Source organism: Abramis brama (assembly GCF_963993115.1).
Source record: "Abramis brama genome assembly, chromosome: 14".
Lineage (NCBI taxonomy): Eukaryota > Metazoa > Chordata > Actinopteri > Cypriniformes > Leuciscidae > Abramis > Abramis brama.
The window spans coordinates 2471787-2498148 of NC_139976.1; the positions used below are offsets into that span (position 1 = coordinate 2471787).

General features: G+C 37.9%; 1 long non-coding RNA gene across 2 annotated transcripts; it reads right to left on the reverse strand.

Annotated features, from left to right (window-relative positions):
* Nucleotides 1–22281: 22281 nt before the first annotated feature.
* Nucleotides 22282–25803, reverse strand: LOC311096466. Of its 2 annotated transcripts, none has more exons than XR_014609042.1 (5): nucleotides 25710–25803; nucleotides 24619–24655; nucleotides 23962–24022; nucleotides 23136–23235; nucleotides 22282–22764 (listed from the first exon to the last, which is right to left on the reverse strand). It is a non-coding gene; the product is annotated as an uncharacterized lncRNA (long non-coding RNA). The 2 variants fall into 2 exon arrangements; XR_014609043.1 differs by lacking the exon at nucleotides 22282–22764 and adding an exon at nucleotides 22970–23028.
* Between the last annotated feature and the right edge of the window lie 559 nt (nucleotides 25804–26362).

Here is a 26362-nt window from a genome sequence, read left to right on the forward strand (position 1 = left end):
AGAGGGAGAGGGAGAGGGAGAGAGGGAGAGGGAGAGAGGGAGAGGGAGAGGGAGAGAGGGAGAGGGAGAGGGAGAGGGAGAGAGGGAGAGGGAGAGGGAGAGGGAGAGGGAGAGGGAGAGGGAGAGAGGGAGAGGGAGAGGGAGAGGGAGAGAGGGAGAGGGAGAGGGAGAGGGAGAGGGAGAGAGGGAGAGAGGGAGAGGGAGAGAGGGAGAGGGAGAGGGAGAGGGAGAGGGAGAGAGAGGGAGAGGGAGAGGGAGAGGGAGAGAGGGAGAGGGAGAGGGAGAGGGAGAGGGAGAGGGAGAGAGGGAGAGGGAGAGGGAGAGAGAGAGGGAGAGAGGGAGAGGGAGAGGGAGAGGGAGAGGGAGAGGGAGAGGGAGAGGGAGAGGGAGAGGGAGAGGGAGCAGGAAAGGTCCACGAGCCGGGACTGGGACTCGGGTCTCCCAAAGCGCACTTGCCCACGAGGCTATCATGGTGTGATATATTTGTTGATAAGTATTGGTTCATTAATACATTTGGCTTATTCCAAATACTAGAAATTGCATACTTTGTCTTCAATAACAAATGTACATTAGACAAATAAAACTTACACTGTAAAGAAAATCCTAATTTAACAAAAAATAACTTTTCTTTTTTGTAAGATTTAAAAAAATATTTTTTTTCTTCTGTAAAATAAACAATATCTGTAAATTAATTAATTGATAAGGATTATAAATTTAAGGATTATGTCATTAATGACAAATTACAGTAATGCTTATTTTTTATACAGGACAATTACTGTATTATTTTTACAGTATTTTTCCATTTTCTTAAATTACATACAAAGTTGTGTAAAATTACAATAATAAATAATGTTTTATTAAACATGTAGCTCATTATATTAAAGGTTGATATCCATACTAACAATCTAACATATTTCCTTGTCATTTTAAAGTAAATATTATTAGTTTTACATTTAAGTGTATTTTTACATTGAAACACTGTAATTCTGGATACAAATTTAGCAAACCTTTATCATTGCATTAAACAATGCGTAGTCTCTTGCAGATTTGCTCTCCGGATTTAAACTTCAGTCATGTTGTGCCTCTGGCCACACACATAATCAGTGATGTCACAGAGAGTAAAAGGACTATACATGCCAGGAAAGCTGACTAAAGTAAATTGAATATAGATAAAGCCAGGAAAGCTTTGCAATAGTCCAGACAGGATTTAGTCAAGCAAGAATGAAAAGAGCAGCAACACTTTTTGCCATTAAGTGGTTTAGTGTGAACTTAAGTATTCACAATGAGGCAATGCCTCAGAAAAGAGAATAACACAAATGAAAGTGAAGTAACAATTCATTGTTAAACATTTTTGTCAAAGCCTTGACGGCAAAGGCATATTAGAAAATAAAGCCTTCTTATATTAATTTCTTCTGGATATGAATGGTTAGTTCACCCAAAATTTTTAAATGGTGTCATCATTACTCACCCTCAAGTTGTTCCAAAACCGTATGTCCATTTTTATTCTATTTTTTGATAAACAAATTAGTGCGGTTATTAGAGGAAGCTTTTTCCATTTAAGATCTATTGCAAAGTTGAAGAACCTTCTTTCAAACAAAGATTTAGAAGTTGCAATTCATGCATTTGTAACATCACGATTAGACTATTGCAACTCTCTTTATTGTGGTCTTCCTCAATCTTCACTATCTCGATTACAAATTGTTCAAAATGCAGCTGCAAGACTTTTGACTGGGTCTAGAAAGAGGGATCATATTTCTCCTGTTTTGGCATCCCTTCACTGGCTTCCCATTAAGTTTCGAGTTGATTTTAAGATCCTTATGTTTGTTTATAAGGCGTTGTCTGGCTGTGCACCAAGGTATATTTGTGATCTTATTGTGCCATACTGTCCTGCTAGGGCACTTAGATCTTCAAATCACTTGCTTTTAAATGTGTCACGATGTCGCTACAAATGAAAGGGTGATCGGGCCTTTTCTGTGGCTGGGCCCAAGCTTTGGAATGCTCTCCCTTATCATGTGAGGTCTGCTCCTTCATTGGACATTTTTAAATCTACTCTGAAAACACATTTTTATTCTTTAGCTTTTGGAAACTTGTAATTGTTGTTTTTTAAAGTGTAGTCCTGCTATGCACTTTGGATCAATTTGTATTGTGTTAAATGTGCTTTATAAATAAAGGTTGTTGTTGTTGTTGATGGTAGCCATTGACTTCCATAGTTGAAAGAAAAGTCAATGGGATCCATTAACTGTCTGGTTACCAACATTCTTTATAACATCATCTTTTTGTGTTCAAAAAGAAGAAAAAAACTCATACAGGTTTGGAACAACTTGAGGGTGAGTAATGATGACACCATTTAAAAATGTTGGGTGAGCTTTTGGGATCAAAGAAACAGGTAGATCATATGAACATGTACAAAAAATAAATATAGCTCTCATGCCGTTAACTCTCCTGGTCAAACTAGGGAACATCAAGGAACTTCAAGAAACGAAAGAAATTGCATTGTCTATAACACCCATACTGTGTGTACACATCTCATAACATCTGGTATCTGTAAGAAGAGAGAAGAACTGTGAGATTAATTATACAACAATTTTAGAAATGTGGCAGAATTATAATTAATTCTCTAGAATGTAAAACAAATTATGTCACTCGTGGACCTTTCCTGATCCCGTCCTCCCTCTCTCTCTCCGTCTGACATTAAAAAGATACCATGACCACCTTTCAGTGTGTATGTGCCCTCAAAACTAACAAAGGATCTGATTTGGGACTGACTTATACTCATTTATCGCTTCACTGATGATTGTGTTTTTTTGTTTGTTTGTTTGTTTTTTTGTGAGGGAGAGATACCATTTACTCTGTCTACTCAAAATTGGTAATTTTGGATATGAGGCTCAGCACTCTTGGGTTGATGACGCACTGGCGTCCCTTTTCCTTGCGTGTGACTTTGGTCCCTTGATCTGGGTTAATTTTGAACATGCATCTGTTGTAAAAAATAATGCTTCCCCATTAAGTGCAAAGCATTCAGACTGATAACTAATACTATCATAAAAAGTCAGTGAAACAGCACATTTGAACACAAAGTGTACAATTTAAGTTTTCTTAAAGCTGCATTAAGTGACTTCGGTCTACAATTTTTTGCAGCTATACTCCATTTAGTAATATAACAACTGCCTGCAGAGGGCGCCAATAGCCTTTGATTTTTGTTGTTAGACTCCACAGAATGAACAGATCCTTTATTAATATTGGACATTTAATTCCGATGTCCAATTAATCTTTAACATTTGGCAACTTCTTTACGATAGAAATGCTACAGCCACTCTAATTTCTTTAACAATAATATGTGGACATCAACACATGCAATTTTTAAATTGCAATGAACTTATCTTACATATTTTGTAAGATATTGATGTATTCCTCTGGGTTGGTGTAGGTTTATCAATGATTTACTTTACAAATCTGATGAAATGGCGCGAATTCCAAGATTTTATAAAAAGCTTTTTTTTCATCTGGTTCTCATGAGAGCACCTGGAGATACGGGTTGGTGCTCACATTGCACAGAGTATGACCCATTAAATATAACTATAAAAAAAATAAATAAATAAATAATAGTATTACTGCATTTTATTTATTGTTTATTTTTTTTAAATAAAATAAACAAAATAATAAATAAAGTGTAATAAAACTATTATATTTTTTAAAAAGAAAATTGTATTAAATAAAAATACAATTATTTTATAGTAGGCTACACTTAAATACAATGCTAATATTTACATTTTCTTTCTTTACTTTTTTATTTTTTTATAAGAATTGCCACAATTTTCAAACCTGTCTGCGCAGTACGCTCAGCCATCACGAAGTGAGTGCTTCTAATTTACTTCACATTTCTCCGTTGAAGTCTATGGAGTCGCTGTGTCCATTTCTTTTACCGTCTATGGTTTTAGCACTGCCGAGTGAAGCGAGTCAGTGAATGTCAGTTTCGTGTTTTGCTCTGAAATCGGCAGAAATGCATTCAGTTCAAATGGAAATCGTATACAGTATTATAGCGTTGATTTAAAATGGTGTTGGCGTCGGAACCATTGTATATGGGTGGGACAAGACCCACCCACTTTTTAAGACCAATGATATTATACCCACTCACTTTTACTGTCTCTAATTCAGCGCATTTGTCTGTTTGCTTTTCAGAGCGCCGTCAGTCAAATCCATTCCACTTGAGGAATTAAAATTAATATTATTTTTTATTAAAATGAATAAATTAAACTCCATTTCCGCTGAATCGCTACATTATATGCGCCCGTTGTACCCTTCCAGTCACATATTGCGTTGCAAGCATCAAAAACAGCTTTAAGTTGTCATTGCTGGCAAATGACCATGGTATTAGGGGGATAATACACGGATAGCTGTGCATTTAATAAAACTCAAACAGTCAAAATATTACATTTTACCAAATAAAAATGAGGTTGTTACTGTTTTTGTTAATGAACATAAATTTAACATTGTAAATCTGCATCCTAACTCAAGCTAATACTACTGTCCAACTCACTGTCAAATATTTGTTTCGAGACAAAACATGTAATATTAATATTGCAGCCTGCAATGCAAACTGTGCTGAAGATACGTGCCATCAAAGTCAGGCAACACAAACCTGTTACAAGACTTGAAAAAATATCCCCCATTAGCATTTATTTTGTTAAGGAAAAATGACAAATGTTTGAATGTTCTACCTCAGATTTGTGAAATGCTCACCTGTTTGGCAAGTGTTTGTCATGATATGTTCTGACAAGAAAAAAAAAAAAAAAAAAACTACATTCGTTTTAACAAATGTTACCATAAATGACTCATCTTTACGACAGGTGTCAAACCTTTGGGTTCAACCCCTAATTAAACACACCAGATCCAGCTAGTCAAGTTCACAAATATTTGGCAGTTAACTACATAACTACAGGTATGTGTGGTTTGAAGCAGGGGTGAAACCAACCAAGGTGGGCCGTGTTGTAACACTGCGATACAATGTGCCCCTGTTAGAACTATGATATTATATTCGATACTTTTATGAATTCTATTGACAAACCATGAGAAAAAGGTGAATAAAGACTAAGAGACAATGTTTAGAAATTATTAATTATTCTGTTTTGAACTATGCTGTATAGCTGTGTTTTGTGTCAAACTCAAAATTGTTTATTTTTAATTATTAAAAAATGCCATTATTTTATATAAAAAGTTAATAATTGTATTTTATTGAGAAAATATTTGTTTATCTTGTATATTTTTTTGATTAGATCAGATAACATTAGAAGCTGTCATATGATAAAGTAGCTGCATCAGTTACTTCACTATTGCTGCTATACTTGTGCTTCTATGCCAAATATGTTTACATTCACAGTCATATTCAGTATATCTGTTTATTTATTATTTATTTTTATATGTATGCGTACGTGGGTGTATGTGTATGTATGCGTGTATATGTATATATGTATGTATATGTATACGTATGTGTGTGTATGTGTATATGTGGATATGTGCATATATACATGTACATATTTGTGTTTATTTGTTTTTGTTGCTGTTGTTTTAGGTATTTGCACTTATGTGGTCTTGGGTAATGTGTTGTACCATGGGCCTGAAGAAACGCCATCTTGTTCTAATGTATACCTGTTATATAGAAGAATGACAATAAATAAGCACTTGACTTGACTTGACTTGATATGATCATGTTACAATGTGCCCTTCACATTTTTACAATGTGCCCCACCGATGGGGCATGTTGTCACATTTTACTTCCATTATTTTGGGGCAAATCAAGAAAAAAGTATACACCGTATTAATGAAACAAAACCACATAATTGTGCTAGATGTGTGAAATTAATGTGGGAAAAAATTAATACTACTTTAAACCTAAGTATGTTTTGTAACGAATGGACTTAATCCAAAATGCTCTAGGCATCATAAAACCTTCCCCCTCTCCCCTGTTGTCATCGGCCCTCAAGCCAGTTCTCATCTCTGCTCTCCTGAACGATCTCAGCAAGAGACTGTGTCTGCCACCCTCAAAGACAGCACGAGAGTCCAGACGGCACTAGCCATTTGGTCCAAGACTATAGAGATAAACCTCCAATACACAAGGACACTTACTCCATTTTTAACCACAGACTTTCCCAAATGTTTTTTAGTATTTCCCCTGTGTTTTATGCATGTCCCTATGTTTTATTAGCCTAGTTATGATTCTTTAGTTATGTCAGAGTAATTTCAAATGTTGATATCCAAAGATGATGCATCACTGCTTTAACGTCTTCAAATCCCCTTTTTCTTGGTATCAAAATAATCCTCTTTTGATTCTATAATCAATGGTGTAAAATATGTTATGATAAATTGCATCATGATATTTTTACCATACTTTTGTGTAAAGACTGAACAAATTCTCCATGCCAGCATGAACATGCAACATGCAGCTGCAATGACGCGATTACTTTAACAATCAGCGATTGGCTCTTCTAATGAGAAGGCGCGATATCAAGTCGCCATAGTGCAAGTAGCGCTTTCTCTAATGCACAAGTAGTCATAAGAGTGCGTGAAATGAGTGAAAATATCGGTTATTTGTTCATTTTTGTCGAGTTTGTCCACGGATGAACTACTTCAGATAGTTGCTTACTAACTTACTAGGCCCTATTTTGCACTTTCTCCCATTCATAAATATAAGCGCACCGTATTTGCTCAGTTTAGCTCAGTTTAGCAGTTCATTGAGTTAAGCTAAACTGCCATTTTCTGTCGATTCTCATTTTCCACTCATTTGGGGAGTACAGTAGTCTGTGTGTTTTACAATCTATAAATGTTGTAATTTTGCGTTTGTTCAGAAAATGACGTGGATGGAGAAACAGTGGACTGTGGACTCACTGAAGCCATGGTTGGCTACCTGTTTGATGGTTCCTTCAAAAAGCAATAAAAGGAGACTGAGACCACTGTTGTATTAGAGCCGGTACCAGTTGAAGTCGCTCAGTCTACGGAAGAACTCCAGCCTCATCCATTCACTGATCCAAGGTAAGGGCAGCATTATGAGGGTCCCGTTTTGGTAAATGTGTTCAACAAGATAAATGGTAAATGTGTTTGACAAGAGTTTGTCTGCTCATTTGGGCTTTTGGAAATTGTGAAATTGAAGACATGTCGATTGCTGTCACTGAAAACAAGGAAAATAAAAATTATGCTTTCAGTGATGCTTTCAGTGATAAGAATGAAGAATGTTAATCATGTCTTCATGTATATTCTACAGTTTTTTGATGAGGTTGATGAATCCATCCTTCACCAAGCAGCTTCTGTCATTGCTTCAGAGAGGGTTTTGCCAATGTTCTGCCTAATGTGCTGAAACTTGCCAAGACCAAATCCCCCCTAGCAAAAAAGTAAACTGAAGCAAGACAAGATGCCCTGGCTGAAGATATACCAGGTAGAGACAGTCACCTTTGCTTGTGAACCTCACAATAATATCTGTAATTTACTTTACCACATTGTAAAATATATGTGATTGTGAAAGTAAGATATTTGTCTGATATTGCAGGAATTGATTAGAAGGCTGGGCTCATCCTCTTGCCATCCATCTTCAGAGAAAAGATTGAACACTACATTACTATGAGAGAGGTAGGCTCCTGAATTAGGGTTGTGACGATAGTATCATATATCGACAATAGTCAGAGATAACGCTGATGGCTGATGCCTGATGCCTTTGACGATATCAATACAAAAAATGGCTTGTTTTCCCATCAATCTATTAAATTATTATTATTATAAGGCTAGTATTGTTATCAAATTAATATTAAGACCTAAATTCATAAAGGCATCACCACATAACCACACTTGCAACATCACCAACACGTGCGTATGAGGACTCAAAGAAATGTTTTTAAAACACTACAAAACTACATCCCACATCAAAATTGTATTGCAGGGTGATCCAATCATAAATTGTCAAGAGTGCTTGTTATAACAGACGCATCATTATTATACAGTTGTTGTTTGAGCCAAGATGAAAATGGCATTGTTGTTTCCATAGCACATTAACAAAACATTTAATGATACTAATAATAGGGGTGTAACAATACATCGATATGGAGATATGAAATGGACACCTGAGAAGATTGACTGAACCCTAAACACGTTTTGTCACAAAAGCCGGTATTATCCACTGTTAAGGCATCGCGAGTTCATGTTTTACAGCAGAAACATCCAGACTGTTGTTTGTGAAGTCCGTTTTAGTGAATCAGTGCGCCAGGCCGTGCACAGGGGGGTGGCCCGGTGGCTAGAGCCACTGCCCTTCTGCCCTCATCAGCTGAGGTGCCCCTCTCGCCCCCCTTCCTAACCCTCCAGAGCACAGGTGTCAAACTCAGTTCCTGGAGGGCCACAGCCCTACACAGTTTTGTTCCAACCCTGCTTCAACACACACACACCTGCAGTTTTCAAATAAGCCTGAAGGACTTGATTACCTGATCAGGTGTGTTTAATTAGGGTTGAAGCTAAACTCTGCAGGGCTGTGGCCCTCCAGGAACTGAGTTTGACACCCCTGCTCCAGAGGATTCCCATAAAAACGTTCTGTTATCGCTCCGCTAAAGATCCACTGATTCCGCTAATCCGCTCCGTGTTTTCCTGCTCGCTCCGCAGCATCACTCACAGACAAGCATGTGCCCGCTCTCCAACGACAGTTTCAGAATAGAATGTCGTCCCATTGACAGGTCGATTACAAATTACAATCCACATTACAGACAGTGGTTGATCCACGAAATTAGTATTTTGGTCATTTGTTTTTGTATTTCTGTCTGTAATGTTTTGCTCCTGGTCTTCAAATAGTGCTAACAACTTGTGCAAAATATCCATGTTCTTGGAAGAAAATTAGAATTCTTGTTCAATCAAATTATTTTACCTGATCTAATCTAATATAAAAAACACTAATAAATAAATAAAACACGAATAAATAAATAAATAAATAACATTTTCTGTTGTCGGCAGATTTTGTAGACAAAAAACAATGCCTTCACAAAATTAGAAGAAGACAGAGTGAGAAAGAGCAAAGACAGGTTAAAGCCCATTCAACATTGCAAACATTGATTCAAAGTTCTAGAAAGCCAGCGGGTAAATTATTATATAGCCTACAGAATATTTAGCCGACAGTTTTTCACACTTTAACTCCTGTAAATATATTTCCCATTATAATCAATTGCCTTAGTTGATAGTGACGCTTCAAATTTCTAATTATTTTACATACCCATGATAAATAAAAAGTATACTTTAAGTTCAAGTCAAGTTTTTCCACAGAGCATCATTGTAGAATATATATATTTTTTTTTAATAAGACTTTTAATAATTTATTGAATTTAATTTAAAACATCTTTTATTTTTTAAATATATCGTTTAAACTTTTAAGATTATACTTTGAAATAAATTCAGTACCTGATATCCTGATCACTGAACACAACCCTCTGAGTCAGAGACTGTCTAACGCTGGTGTGAGAGGCGCTTCAGTAAACAATCTGGGATCTTTTGTATTACAACTTTAAACTCATTGCATTTTTGTGAACCCATTCATTTGTGGTATGTTAGGAGCTACTTCTTCAACTCTCTAAAAATGTAAGATGATTTTATTTTTATTTTTGTTTATCAAAAAATATAAATATTTGGTTCAGTAGATATTTATTTTAAAGGATATGATGTTTTTGTGTGACGTTGTTTAATCACAGTGCCCGAGCAGCCCCCAATGCGCTCAGGAATGCGGAGGGTGTGAGTCAGAGACCGACAGAAGGAGCTGAGAGAGAGAGAGAGAAGAGAGAGAGAGAGAGAGAGAGAGAGAGAGAGAGAGAGAGAGAACCGCTCTGTGATTTTATATTATATATTTTATATTATAAGCAATTAATTTATATACTTTTAAAGAATAGAATGTTTTTCAACTCTAGTTAAATTAGCAAGATATTTATTTTATTTTATATTTTATATTATAAACATTTCATTTATACACTTTTAAGGAACAGAATGTTTTCAACTTTAGTTAGTCTGATATATACAACAGATTTAGGAAAACCCCTTTCTCACTGTTACCTCAGGAATGTGGAGGAGCAGCACATTTCAGATGTCAGAGCTCAAATGCTTGCATGTGACACACACACACACACACACACACACACACACACACACACACACACACAGACAGACAGACAGACAGACAGACAGACAGAAACGCCCGCGCCCCTAGCCCTTGCTGACACACACGAGCTGGGGCCTCTGGTTGAGAGACTCATTGCAATTTTTTTTGTGACTCCATTTTATTTAAACTTTTTGTGTGAGGTTTTAGTAAGATCTTTATTTTATAATCATTTATATTCTTTTAAAAGAACAGAATGTTTTTCAACGTTTGTGTGAGATACAATTCACAGTTTCACAGCACAGCCCGGATACGTTCAGGAATGTGAAGGGAGGGGAATCCTGTGACACCAACTTCAAAACCCCAAACCTTCTGTCATACCATGACATATTATAACAACTTCAAAAAACAAAACTAACTGTCATACCATGAATTATTATTATAACAACTTCAAAAAAACAAAACTTGCTGTCATACCATGACGTATTATTATAACAGCGTCTTCAAACGATCAAAACTTTCTGTCAAAACTACATGATCGATGGCTTGCCGGGTCAAAGGTTAAGCCCTTTGATCCCCTTTGATCCTATACCAAAAGGGGCGGGGTAACCTGTCAAAAGGTCAAAGGTCAAAGTCATTAATCATTTTGACATAAGGTGGGTCATAGTTACTACTAATTCAATATGTATATGCCACATTTCATGGTGCTCTAAGTGATGTCACGTTTTTTAGGCCAAAACATTTTTTGTCACATACAGCAAACATCTCCTCACTATCCGCTAGCTGCCTGTCCCCTGAACACACTGTAAAAAAACGCGATCTCTGTAGACACCACAGGCTCCACAAACGGCAAAAAAACAAACTGCACTAACCCGCACCACGAAACATAACAAACTGTTTGTATAACAAACAAAAAATTTGGGGTGTGGTTTGGGGGGTTAGTGCGCGGATGAGTTGGAGGGAGGGTCTAGTTAGCCTCCGTTTTGTTTGACAATACTTTAAATGTCAACAAGAAGTGACGTCACCCAACATCACTTAGAGCACCTTTAATATTACTAGGCTAACGTTACACTAAATCCATGGTAAATGATGGGAATTTGTAGACGGAAAAGCCTTCTGACTGTATCGTTGCGCGCAGTGTTTCTCCGGTTTGTCAGCGCTGTTTCCGTTAAACTGGTGTAAATCACTGTCACTAACGCCAGTGAAGAATCCTCTGTCGGCCACCGGAGGTCTCTCTCTCCTGAATATTAGTGTTGGTTTTGAACTACATTTCCGAAGAAGCCACATACTGAGACTGATTACTGCACACCTGATCTTCATCACCAGACTATTTAAACCCTGCCTGTTCATACACAAATTGCGAAGTCTTGTTTGCCCCGGCTGCATTTCTGAGCATTATCTTCTGATTGTATCTTCTGCCTGTGTTTTGGACCCTGCCTTGGATTACCGTTTACGACTCTTCTCTGCCTGCCCTTGATCTCTGTTTAACCTGGACTCTCACTTCTGTTGTTAGCTGCCTGCCTTGACCTTTTGCCAGTTTTGACCACGTTTGTTGTTCTGTCTCTGATATTGTTGTTCGCCCTGGTATTTTGACCCACGCCTGTTTGTACACTGAGCTTGCACCTTTGTTAAATAAAACTGCACATGGATCCTAATCAGTCTGAGTCTGTGTCACAGAAGACTTCGCCACCTACAGATCCAGCAGTTCTCAGCAAGCTTTCTGCCCAAGCGAATCAACTGGCGATTCACCATCAACAACTAAGTCGACTCACCACCATGACTGAGGAGTTGGTGAAAGCCGTACAAAGTGTCCATCAGCCTGCACCTCCACCCACTGCTCCAACGCCTCAACCGAGTCAGGTAACGCAGCTAACGCAATGAAAATCATACATTGAAGAAGAACTGGCTAAGGGTTTCATTCGACCATCCACTTCACCAGCAGCAGCGGGATTCTTCTTCGTGGGAAAGAAGGATGGGGGTCTTCGTCCCTGCATTGATTATCGTGGTCTAAATTATATAACGGTCAAATTCAGATATCCATTGCCTCTGGTTCCTGCAGCCTTGGAACAACTAAGAACTGCCAAATTTTATACTAAGCTCGATCTACGTTCCGCCTACAACCTCATACGCATTCGAGAAGGGGATGAATGGAAAACTGCGTTCTCAACCAGTAGCGGGCACTACGAATACCTCGTTATGCCATTCGGTCTGTCCAATAGTCCATCCGTGTTCCAATCTTTCATCAATGACATATTCAGAGACATGCTAAACCAGTGCCTAATCGTATATATTGATGATATCTTGATCTACTCAGACACCATGGAGGAACACATCAAGCAGGTCCGGCCAGTCTTGCAGCGTCTCATCAACCACCAACTGTATGCCAAGGCGGAAAAGTGTGAGTTCCATCAATCCTCAATTTCCTTCCTTGGTTACATCATCAGTCCCGAAGGAGTGTCTATGGACGAGGGAAAGGTACGAGCAGTTCTAAATTGGCCTCAACCTACTACAGTAAAGGAACTACAAAGATTCTTGGGATTTGCCAACTTCTACAGAAGATTTATCAGAAATTTCAGCTCCGTCGCCGCTCTGCTCACTGCTATGGTAAAAGGGGGAATCACCAAGCTTCACTGGGCTACTGACGCCATTCAAGCCTTCAATGTACTAAAGAATCGGTTTACCTCTGCTCCCATTCTGCATCATCCTGACCCTAACATACCTTTCGTGGTAGAAGTTGACGCATCCAACACTGGGATTGGAGCCATCCTCTCTCAACGCCAAGGTAATCCACCCAAACTCTTCCCATGTGCCTATTACTCTAGAAAACTCTCCTCCGCTGAACAAAATTACGATGTGGGTAATCGTGAACTATTAGCTATGAAAGCAGCACTTGAAGAATGGCGTCACTGGCTAGAGGGGGCTAAACATTCCTTTCTGGTATTAACAGATCATCGCAACCTGGAATACCTACGCTCAGCCAAAAGACTAAGTCCCAGACAAGCCAGATGGGCCCTGTTCTTCACTCGATTTAACTTTTCAATCACTTATCATCCAGGATCAAAGAACATCAAAGCTGACTCATTATCCCGCCAATATGACTCCACTCCTCAAAATCCCTCTCCAGACCCCATCATCTCACCCTCTCTAATTCTAGCTCCAGTCCAGTGGGACATCATGTCCGAAATCACTCAGGCTCACGCACAGAACCCACCACCTCCGGAATGTCCGCTCAATCGAACCTTTGTTCCCCTAGGACTACGAGAAAAGGTAATCCACTGGGTGCACTCCTCCACAAGCTCTGGCCACCCAGGCATCACTACCACAGTTAGACTATTAAGAAACCGGTTCTGGTGGGAGACTTTACAGACAGACACCAGCACGTTTGTGAACTCTTGTCACAGCTGTGCTGCAGCAAAGACCCCCAGACAACTACCAGCAGGACTACTACAACCCCTACCCATCCCACAACGACCATGGTCCCACATCGCTATTGACTTTGTCACCGATCTACCAGTCTCTCAGGGTAACACCACCATACTAACTGTCATTGATCGTTTCTCCAAAGCGTGTCGACTAATACCACTGTCTAAGCTCCCATCAGCCTTCGAAACCGCAGAACACCTCTTCCACTTTGTATTTCGCTATTATGGTCTTCCGGAAGACATTGTCTCCGACAGGGGTTCCCAGTTCACATCAAGGTTTTGGACAGCCTTCTTTCGATTACTTAATGTCAATATAAGTCTCACTTCAGGTTACCACCCCCAATCCAACGGACAAACGGAACGGCTAAACCAAGAGCTCACCAAATTCCTCAGAATGTATTGTCAGCAGAATCAGTCCGACTGGAGCCGCTTTCTTCCCTGGGCAGAATATGCACAGAACTCAATTCTCAAACCCTCCACAAAATTAACACCTTCTCAGTGCGTTCTGGGGTTCCAACCCCCACTTTTCCCATGGTCCGGAGAGCTGTCCGAAGTACCTGCTGTGAACGACTGGTTTCAACGAAGTGAGGCGGTTTGGAACCAAGCGCATGTCCACCTACAACGTGCCATAAACAGGGGTAAAGAGGAAGCTGACCGCCATCGTCGCCCCAGTCCCAACTACATTCCTGGACAGTGGGTGTGGCTTTCAACCCGAGACCTCCGTCTTCAATTGCCCTGCAAGAAACTCAGTCCCAGGTATGTGGGTCCTTTCAGAATTTTGAGACAAATCAATCCTGTGTCATACCGCCTTGAATTACCAGCCACTTATCGTATTTCTCCTACTTTCCATGTCTCTCTGCTGAAACCTGCCGGTGGTCCGAGGGTGGAGGAGGAAGGCGGTGACTCAGGCCCCCCACCCATGATCGTGGATGGCGAGGAGGAATTTCAAGTGCGAGATTTGCTAGATTCCAGACGTCGGGGACGCCAGATCCAATATCTGGTAGACTGGGAGGGGTATGGTCCGGAGGAGAGGTCCTGGGTCAATGCGGATGACATCCTCGACCCCAATCTCATCTGTGAATTTCATAGGACCCACCCGGAGAGACCGGCCCCACGACCTTGAGGAAGACCCCGACGTCGGATGTGCTCTCGCGTCAGGAGCCGCTCGCGGGGGGGGGGGGGGGGGGGGCTCTGTCACGAACGCCAGTGAAGAATCCTCTGTCGGCCACCGGAGGTCTCACTCTCCTGAATATTAGTGTTGGTTTTGAACTACATTTCCCAAGAAGCCACATACTGGGACTGATTACTGCACACCTGATCTTCATCACCAGACTATTTAAACCCTGCCTGTTCATACACAAATTGCGAAGTCTTGTTTGCCCCGGCTGCATTTCTGAGCATTATCTTCTGATTGTATCTTCTGCCTGTGTTTTGGACCCTGCCTTGGATTACCGTTTACGACTCTTCTCTGCCTGCCCTTGATCTCTGTTTAACCTGGACTCTCACTTCTGTTGTTAGCTGCCTGCCTTGACCTTTTGCCAGTTTTGACCACGTTTGTTGTTCTGTCTCTGATATTGTTGTTCTCCCTGGTATTTTGACCCACGCCTGTTTGTACACTGAGCTTGCACCTTTGTTAAATAAAACTGCACATGGATCCTAATCAGTCTGAGTCTGCGTCACAATCACTGAGACATTTGTGTTCTTCGCTGAATTCAAGCACTTCTCACTGGATCTCGTGACCAAGACCGATCAGAGTAAATGCATCTGCTATAGTGAGCTCGCGCTGCCGTTTGGACTTTAAGCCGAGCAGATTAATGGTCCGTGTGGCGCGCGGTTCAAATGAGTTTCGTTCCGCTTTTGGCGCATAAACATTATCGAACATTTATCGAACTCTTGATATCGTTTTATCGAGAAATATTATATTGTGATAATTAGCGTTATCGTTTTATCGCCCAGCACTAGTTTGCACCTAAAATGGCGGACGATAGTAAACGATCATAACTTTCAGCATGAGCGAAAATGTGGAGTTAGTGTGGAAAATACCACGATTGCAATGAAAATGAGAAGTGACAAATGATGAACTAAATCGATGTTTTAGGACATGAATTCGCCGTGTGTGGTGTTGAAAACAGCGAAGCTAAAAAGCACACGTGTGAACAGGCCTATAATCACCCCGCTCACGTGTTAATGTTATCTAACAACATTTCTTTAGCCATTAGCTGTACAAAGAGCATCTCATGGTGTATTATCAATAAGAATTTGAGTCAGACTCAGTTTTAAAATGCTTTTATTATTAATTTAGTGAGAATGTGCTGTTAATATACAGTAACAGATTGGGTTAAAACTGTGATCAAAATAATTCATAAAATTATGATAAAAAGAGCAATAAGACAAAGTGCATACAGTTATAAATGCTAAAGTAATGTGAATATATACTAAATTGTCATTTTCATGGTCAGGAGGAGCTCCTGAGAAACGCGATAGCTGCTGATAGTACTGAAGGAGCTTATATATGATTGCTGTGATAGGTGTCGTATTCCTATAGGTAGATGTGGATCAGCTGAGAGTCAGCTGATGTGAGCTTGACTAACGTGACCTGCCAGAACTAATGCTATGCTTGATTTCATTGTTATTGGAACAAACATATTTACATACAACTCATATTGTTAATGATATTAAAGTAATTAAAACATTGAAGCATTGGTCCCACTTTATATTAAGTGGCGTTAAGTACTATGTACTTACATCAAAAAATAAGTACAATGTACTTATTGTGTTCATGTTGTATTGTAAAACACTTTTGCTGCTATTGAGGTGTGATACGGGCAAGGTTAGGGACAGGTGTGGTGGATTGGGTAGGTTTAAGGGTGAGTTAAGGTGTAAGGGAAGGGCCAACTGTGTAATTACAAATGTAATTACATAAATTAATTACAGCTGTAATTACATGCAGGAATTTTTAAAATGTAAGTACAATGTAAAAACATGTAGTTACACAATAAGTACATTGTATCAAATTATTAATTTCAATGTAAGTTGTTGTGGAAAAATTAATATTTGATCTGTTTTAGATTATTTTTCTTTCCTTTTCGTTTGAAACCATGTGCTTCTCTCCTGAAATGTATGTGCGCACCTAGCATGGGCACACACACACACACACACACACACACACACACACACACACACACACACACACACACACACACATATACACGCACACACACACACACACACACACACTGATGGTCAGATAATAGCCTTTTTAACTCTGTAGGGCGGGTAATTTGTATTCAGGAAAGACAGAGGGGTTACTTAGCCATAAACAAAGACCTTTGACCTTACGGGTGGAGGGGTTAGAAAGACCTTTTGTCTTAACCAGCTTGATCTAGTCATACGGAATGTTACAGGAGAAGGAACCTTGAATAGAGGGGGGTTAGAAGAACTTTATTTTGTCTTAACCAGCCCGATCTGGTTTACTGGGTAATGGAAAATTACGGAAGAGACCTTAGGAGAAAAGAGGTATAAAGGTCCTGTTTCTGTGTGATCAGGTCTTGCTCCTATCACTGGGTAGCTGGAGTGATTTGTGTGACCAAGCCTCTTAAAGAGAATAAAACTCCTTCTCTTTAATACAATTTGACTTTGAATGTTTCTTACGCCTTGATGCTGTTTGTTAGTTATTGTTTTTGCCACAACAAAGTACATAGTACTTAAAGCCACTTAATATAAAGTGGGACCTTAAATTGTTAAACATTTAGATTAGATTAGATTAGATGTTAGATGCTATATATTCATGAAAGTCATCCTCATCCAGTCTTTGGAGCATAATCTCGAGGACCGTGAATTTAGATGTTCTGGCTCACTAATGGTTGTATGCACGTCTTCTTTAAAGTAGACGATTCTGTCTGGTTCTGATGCTAAAGGTGGTTCCTGTGGCGTCTGATCCACTGGGATGTCAGGTGTCACATTTAAAGAATCGGGGTTCAGGTTCAGTATATTGTTTATGGTCCTCAACTTCTCTCTCTGCCTCTATTTTGCCCTCATCCATATAAGACAAAATATTTTTTCTTGATCCTTTTGGCCAAGTTCATCAATTGACAGGTGTTCTTTTTTGCCACTGAGTTTTCTTCTTTAGTAACTAAAAACAAAAAGAAAACTACCACTACTACCACTACTACTACTACTAATAGTAATAATATAATAATGGCAGGTGCCTGTTAATCACTCAGTTTTCTTTAGTTACTAAATGTAAAATAGAGCCGATTGAATGCATTGTAACAGTGTTATGATGCAATTACTACTATATATAGTATTATAATAATGTAAGCTCGCGCTCGATCGGCCCAAAGTCCGGCATCCGACCAGCACGGAAGGTCTCTACGTGTTACTGTCTTTTCTCGAGGCAAAAGTTTTTATTTTTTGATTAAATGCAATACATTTGAATATGTATTCTCTCGTTATTTCATCTGACTCCATAAATGAAAAAGTTTTAATGATGCATCATTAAATGTGAGTCATTAAATGTGAGCGAATGTTTGACTATTCTTTTTAACTCTTTAATGAAAATAATGTCAAAGTCAGTTAGAATAATCAAATGTAACAATTTATTATGTCAGGTAAATGTATCATGCCAATTACATAATCAATTCAAAGATAATCAATACAAAACATCAAAAGCTCTGGATTAAAGAGAAGAGATGCGAACCCGACAATAAAATACATGATGCTGAAGTCTTAGAGGTCCTTCAACATCATGGGCTCATCTGAGTAACAGAAGGGCTCTGAACCCTTTGCTACATTCCATTATATAGACAGACCTCATTCACATGGAAACATATGCTAACAATGGAAATTTGCATTCAGAGGTTACACCTTTTGGGGGTAGGAGACCATTTGCCAGGAGATCACCTTCCTTTGTTGTGCCAGTTATCCCTAAACTCTTAAAAACCTTATTACCTTTTGTTTTACTTATTTGGAAATGAGACATTTGTACCAGTCACATTGAGATATTTCAAATGATATTAATATGTATAATACTCGATGATAATCATTAACATTAAACTATATATTTTCTTGGGTGAATTCAGGTGATCTTAGTATGAGAGAGAGGGGGTGAGGGATGAGGGAATGAAATGTAGATTAGGATGACTCGGAGGTGAGACTTTCGTCTCGATAGTGCACGAGGAGGAGTTTAAATGTTAATTTCCAGAGAGGTCCTTTGTCCTCTCAGGGTCTGGTCGCTCTTCAACCAGACTGTCCGGCATTTTCTAATTTCTCAATTCTTACAATAATATAAATAATAATTAAATAATAAAATAAATTATAATTTTCTCTTCTTTTGGCAAGTATCTCTTCTTTTTTAACAGAATCAGATTTGAGGATCATCCTTTCCCAGTAGCGAGCTGCTTTTTCCTTATTTGATAAAGGCATCAGCAAAAGTAGAATTCTGTCAAAATTATGTAATAATATACTATCCCACATAACACGTGACAGTCATATCTTTGTTTTGTTTATTATTATTATTATTATTAAGGCCTTTGGACAAAAAAAATGACCCGTCACATCATTGACCCATACTTTCATATTTCTTAAACTAGTTAGAATATATTTGAAGCTTCATTTTATTGTCATTCAAGAACAATTCAATTGAATTTCAGCTCATTATAAATGTATTAGCATTACACTACTAGTTTATTATAAAGCTTTTTTTTTTCAGTATTCAAAATGGTATATTAAAAGTGCATTAAAAAACTACAACATATATAATCTCTTGACCAAAATACATTATAATTAATGAAAGATTAGTGAAATGCTATGGCAGAGCTATTTATATAGTTTTTTTTGTAGAACATTTTAGTTATACCTGTATCACTGAAAAGTACACTATGAATATAACATCACTAAATAAATTGGCATCACAATGCAATTTTCTGGGGGGAAAAAGTTACTGAAAAACAAAGTGCAGAAGTGAATAATGCATTATTTACAAACTTATGCCTACAAATGGCTGAACCAAAGAAACAGAAGAGTTTGAATGTCACATCTTCATCTACAAAAAAGTGGACGCTTCTTTGAGTACAACTCATTTTCTGCAACTGCTTGTTGTTCAGACACTGTAGTATCTGAAGACTGGGGGGTGGTCCATCCAGTAGTTAGCATGATATTTCTTTGTTAAGCGTGAGATTGAGGCTGAATGCGTGACTGTCACGCCAGATGCATGAGAGTTGGCAACCCTGTATATTCAAATATATTGCAAATGGCTTAAAAGTTATCTTAAGCTATTTGTAATATATTTGAATGGATAATGTATAACGCAAACAACTCAAGCCTCTTTTGTCAGCGACTCGTGCAGTAGATACATTTAGTTGTTGTGCATATGTTACACTTTTTAAAAATGAGGAGCTGCTCGTCCTTGATGCAACACATTTATTTCTGTAAAATAGATAATAAAGACAGGTTATGTTGGGAACACTCCATTGCATGTACACCAGTGCTCACTCATTATGTCCTGAGCGCTCTTTTACTCTACTAGCATCAGTTTTCTTAGCCATGTATCAGAAATAATAATAATGTCTCATACTACAACCATTTACGTATATATATACATGACACTGGACACATTATTATTGACACCGGTTACCTTCTCTAAATCCATAAACATAACACAATAAACATAAACGTGTTCTATTCTCACTCTTACACTGCATAGAAGGATAACAAATAACAGTAAAATATCACAGCACAGCTTACAGGTGAGTAATTTAACTCTATACTCATAACCATGAAAATGACAATTTAGTATATTTTCACATTACTTCAGCATTTATAACTGTATGCACTTTGTCTTATTGCTCTTTTTATCATAATTTTATGAATTATTTTAATCAGTTTTAACCCAATATCTGTTACTGTATATTAACATCACATTCTCACTAAATTAATAATAAAAGCATTTTAAAACTGAGTCTGACTCAAATTCTTATTGATAATACACCATGAGATGCTCTTTGTACAGCTAATGGCTAAAGGATGTTGTTAGATGACATTCGGGGTGATTATAGGCCTGTTCAAACGTGTGCTTTTTAGCTTCGCTGTTTTCAACACCACACACGGCGAATACCAACCCTGCTTCAAATACTTCCACACATTCCTAGCATGATGAAACTTAAAGGTCCCGTTCTTCGTGATCCCATGTTTCAAACTTTAGTTAGTGTGTAATGTTGCTGTTAGAGCATAAATAATATCTGTAAAATTATAAATCTCAAAGTTCAATGCCAAGCGAGATATTTTATTTAACAGAAGTCGCCTACATTGAACGGCCCGTTTGGACTACATCCCTCTACTTCCTTCTTTAATGAAGTCACTAGAACCGTTTTTTGACCAACCTCCGCCCACAGGAATGCTCCCTCAACCATAGACTGCCCTCAACTCTACCGAAATTCGTTTATGTACTTGCGCACTTCTTATAACTTACTGTGTTTACTCAGCTCTTACGGTGATTTTCTGAAGTAAAACTGACGCTTCATCTTTTGTGTGATGTAGGCTACAATAAACTTTATTAAACTCATCAGTATATGTTTGATCATCATTCAGACAGCAGACTTGTAGGCTATTAATAAATAACGGATACATACAAGCAGATGACAAATACGTTATAATAACCGTAATTAAACTACTAAACTATACCTGTTTCCAGTGTTGTGCAAGTTACTTCCAAACTGTAATACATTATACATTACTTGTTACTGTTATTTAAAAGTAATTCTTTACATTTACAGTATTACTGTCTCAGAATTGTAATGCGTTACATTACTTCTGTATTACTTTTTAGTTACTTTAACCAAAATAACTACAGAAGTAGAACTTAACATTCTTAGGGCTGTAACGATATGCGATATGAAACCGAAATCGCGACACTCAGATCCACGAACCTAGTCACGGTGTGAGAAGATCTAATGCTACCACATCTTTAAATTACTATTAGTATTATTTGAAGTTAACATTATAAAATACGTAGACCTACACCACAAAACCAGTTGAGGATAAATTCTTTAAAATTGGGCAATTCCAGCGTCATGGACGCGACATTTGCAGTAAAAACATGAAATATAAATTCTCAGAAAATGCATTTAATACCAATATATTGAAACGTCTGTTTATATATCCATAGGCTACTCCCTTAATAAAGGAGTCCAGACATTAGAAAAATATCAGTCTACATGCGTTTTATATTTAACATGAGGGAAATATACATGCATGCGTGACACAAAAAATCTTTAACTTTTAGGTAGCAAAATATTTTTTAGTAATTCTGTGAATGACACTACTAAGCAAACCAAATGTAATAGGCTACTACCTACCGGATGAAGAAGGGTTCCCAGCAAACATTTGGACGTTTAATGACCGTTGAAAAGACGTCCGTCCGAGACGTCCCGTCATGGTTGAAAAATAGTTCCAAAATGAAAGTTGAACCGACGTCTTTGACGTCGTCTGGTCGTGAATTCCACGTCTTTTCTGCGCGTCCCTGGACGTCTAAATGGGTTTTTTTTTTAGTTCTTCTGGATGTTTATAAGATATATATATAATCCTGCATATAAACTAATCACACCCATATTGTGTAACATCGTGAAAGGCAATCATTTAGGCTATTTTTACACATCTGAACTTGACAAAGGTTCTAAAAAGGTCCAAAATCAGTCCGGTCAGACCTGAACGTCTATAAAACCGTTTAATCACGTGTACATCAACACATTATTTGTGGACTGAAGCAAAAAATAGTGCTATAATTTAGCACAACATTTTATTGTGAATATTACATTTGAAATGTCTTCCAGTTGTTAGAAATAGTACAATGTGGTAAATTCTGTGGTAATGGCATTTTCTCTAACAGTTTCACATTAAGGTTAAGCAGACATTAATCAAACCAGAATATAACAAAAGTACAGGAACAGTCAACGCATTCTATTTTTAAGAGTCTTTCTATAATATTCCATCATTCATGAATAGAAGTCAGAGCTGTGGCAGTACTAAGTTTCAGTTACTAACAGTCTTGCATTACTGTTAAACAGCCATAAATAAAAGTTTTTAGAGTCTATGAAGTTTATGGCTTTATGGTTTTTGTTTTGTTTATGGCTCATTTTTTAAATCCACCACCCTCAGCTGTTCCTGGAGCGTTCTTCAGGTGTTCCTCCACTGCTGCATCAATGTCTGAGTCTGTAGCATTTGGGCTCCACCTCGTCACAGCATCTGAGGAAAGAGAATATGGTTTAAAAAAAAGAGAAAGGCTAATTTCTAGGTAAATGTACTTTTTTTTTTTTTTTTTTTTTTATGTCGAAAAATAACCATGTTATTTTACTGCATAGTAATCGTATGCCAATAAAAGATGTTCTGCATTAAATGTGTTCGAATAGTGAAAAAAAAAAAAACAGCATTTACCCTCTTCAATACTGAGCCTTCACTAGGTGTGTAACTGTAAAAGTGAAAAGGACATTTCTGATAAAGACAGATGGTCTTTTAAAGAATGTCCCCGGAATAGATAAAAGTTAACAATAAAAATGACATTAATATTAGACAAGGAACAAGAGATTTTTTTTTTAATGGCATAAGGCCAAAATTACCTTGAATTACATCGTACAAAGTGTAGCGTTGAATGACTTCTTTTGAATTTGGCCATCACTCCTCATATTGAAAACCGCCATTAAAGCATTTGACATGATTCTGTGAAAGAAATTACACAGGATTACTTCACCTCAAAAAAAAAAAAAAAAAAAAAAAATCCAAGTAAAGGTCAATTCAGGGGAGACTGAATTGACACCGAGTGAAAACAATGGTATCAATAATCATTCAATACTTGGTTAAATACTTGTACTTCTAACAAAGGTTGACAACAAACTCCAAATAAGCCAGTGTTTTAAACACACCATATATAGTTAGTTAAATTTTATTTATGTGTCATGCCAAACATTTGGCCCATCCCACATGGGATTACAAGACACCACAAACTTATTTAGCAAACATCTTCCGGTCGCATATACAAATCATTCGGAGAAATACATGAATACAAACATATATATACACATATACACAGCATATACAAACAAATCCTCATCTACAGATCATCTCAATAAAGAGCTTTTTTCCTCTTCTCCCAGGCTCTCTCAAGATAATTGGCTAATTTATATGTTTCACATGTGAACAGCCAGCTCAGTCTTTGAGCATCATCCATATTTACCAAATCAATCTCTGATTTTATGCTACAAAACAAAACAAAAATCACGCTGTTCACAATAATTAGAAATATATAATATTTCTTTCACTTGACATGGGGTAAGCGCTCCTTGAGAGTCTGGTGCCAGCAATTTCAAAATGTAAAGATTTGTAAAATGTAAATTCAATTTTGGATAGGACAACCCCATGGCTGGAAAAGACCATTAACACACACACCGTCACTTCTGTGCTCTCTCCCGAATGCAGCGGTCAAGAGGCAAGACAACATTTGGAAATTCTGTTAATGAAAACAAAACACACACAAACTTAAATAAGAGGGTAGTTAAATAAAAACAGTAAACAATATTGTTTTATTTTAACTACTTTGTGGATGTAGCAAAGATTTAGACTTCTTGTAATCCAATTGGACATAGTCAACTATTGTAGCCATATAATAATCATTCACAATGACTAAATCCAAGGTAGCCAACCCTGGTCCTCCAGAGCCACTCTCCTGCTTGTTTCCAAACTATCCCTGCCCTACTTCCTGCTGACTAATAATGGATCAGGTGTGCTGTCAGTCAGAAGCTGGAAGGGCAGGAATAGTTGGAAAACAAGCAGGGCAGTGGCTCTCGAGGACCAGGGTTGGCTACACCTGGTCTACATATTTTAAATTGTGAAGTGATAAGACTGCTGTTCAAATATACACTTCACAGTGTAATACTGCATTAGTTACTATAAAATTAGCTGGCTGTACTTTAGCTTTTTCCTTGAGCAATGACAGACATTATAGGCTCTATATTTGTAACTGTATGAACAATTATTTAGAAAAATGTATGTTTGTATTTAAGGTATATTGTGTATAAAATAAGATGCAAATCGCAAGATTCTCACATAAAATGGGGTGTCCTCTGGGACTGGGATGAAAATGCTGGAGACAATAAAAACAAATGGGTGAAAAATATTTAAGGTAAGAAAGGACACTTTAATCAATAAACACCATAACTATATGGCAAAAAAACAACAACAACAAAACACACCTTTATGAAGGACATTAAACAAGAAACAAATGCAATGTCTCTTTGGTTCTGCCAGATGGCCTGGAGAAGGATTCCTGAATTCTACGTCTGACAGATGGCTGTTTGTTATGTGACCCTGAAAGAAAAATGAAAACTTAATGTAATTTCGTCAAGTACAACAAACAAAATCACGTTTTAAAAATTTCACTTAAGTGATTACAAAATTGGTAATCTTAGAGTATGGTTATAGAGCAACTTTGTAACAGAGCAAACCTGAGCCATTAACTGCCTTAGAGAGCACATTAAACTGCCCTCCAAGTGACAATAATACACTCACAATACATTCCAAATATGATCAAAAACAGAAGATTCGTTCTTTGCATACAGACAGGATTTATATTCATTATGCAAAAAGGCACGGCCATAAAGCATTACTTAAGTATTTAAAGCTGAGGCCATAGGTGAGGAATCAGGTAAAGTTAGTCTCCTTCCTGATACTTGGCTATTTTCATTGTGCATTAACCTCACCTGCACAAATAGTTGATTTTATGGTAGTGTAAGATATAAACACAGTAATTCACAGAAACGTTTTGGGATATTATGTTAACATTTATGCAAAACACCTCCTGACTCATGAAATATCCGAAATGATCCGAACTAATAAACGGTCCGTGGAGCACAAACGAGTATCGCAGTTTCGTTCCGCTTTCTTTCTTTTTTTTTTACCATTCGCTGCTGGGCAAATGTTGCGGTCGCGCCAGCGCGACCTATAACAAAATTTGGTCTCACCGGCAGAAAAAAATTAGCCTGGTTCTACCAGACTCTCGTACATTTAATTTGTACTTGTAAACTCTTTGTAAAGAGTCTGTCCCCTCTCCATTGACAAGCGTTAACTTCATTGAAGGCGGATACTCTGTTGAAGCAGAGAATGTCTAATTTTACATTTATAATACAAAATGTACTTACCCAACAGCAGATTTTTAGTAATTCGGCAACACAACAATGCACCCTCAAATCCTGCTCGCCTCGTGGTTGCTATGCGTGGTTGCAGAGCCCGTCTGGTGGTTGTAGAAAAACGGGAAAATGACTGCTTTATCGCGAGATAATATATCATATCATTGGATTTTGCAATATCGCGAGATTTGCTACAACATCTCGGTGGCACAGTTTTGACCTGTAAAGCACGTCAGTGTATGTCTTTTCGAACCTCTTAAAACTACTTGGGGCACTTAAATTAATTATTGCAGTATCAACCAGTGTAAGCATAATTGCATATTTCATAAGGATTTCATAGAGGGTCATGATGGACTATAAATGCACGTGTAAAGGACGTCACCTACTGCCCAGCAAACACATTTACGTTGTGGCAACGTCTCTGGCACGTTGCATTTCTGCTATGGCAACGTCGCTGTATACGTGCTCGCAACATTGTAACAACGTAGAATTGTAAGACGTGACAGGGCTGTAGCAACGTTGTTGCGCGACATTCAGCAACTGAGAGACGACGTTCTGACAATATTTTTATATGGTGTATTTTGTTAGATAATTATATACTTTTTATCATTTATTGTTTATCTATATTATTTAATGGGGCTATCAACACCTGCAAGTGTAGCCTA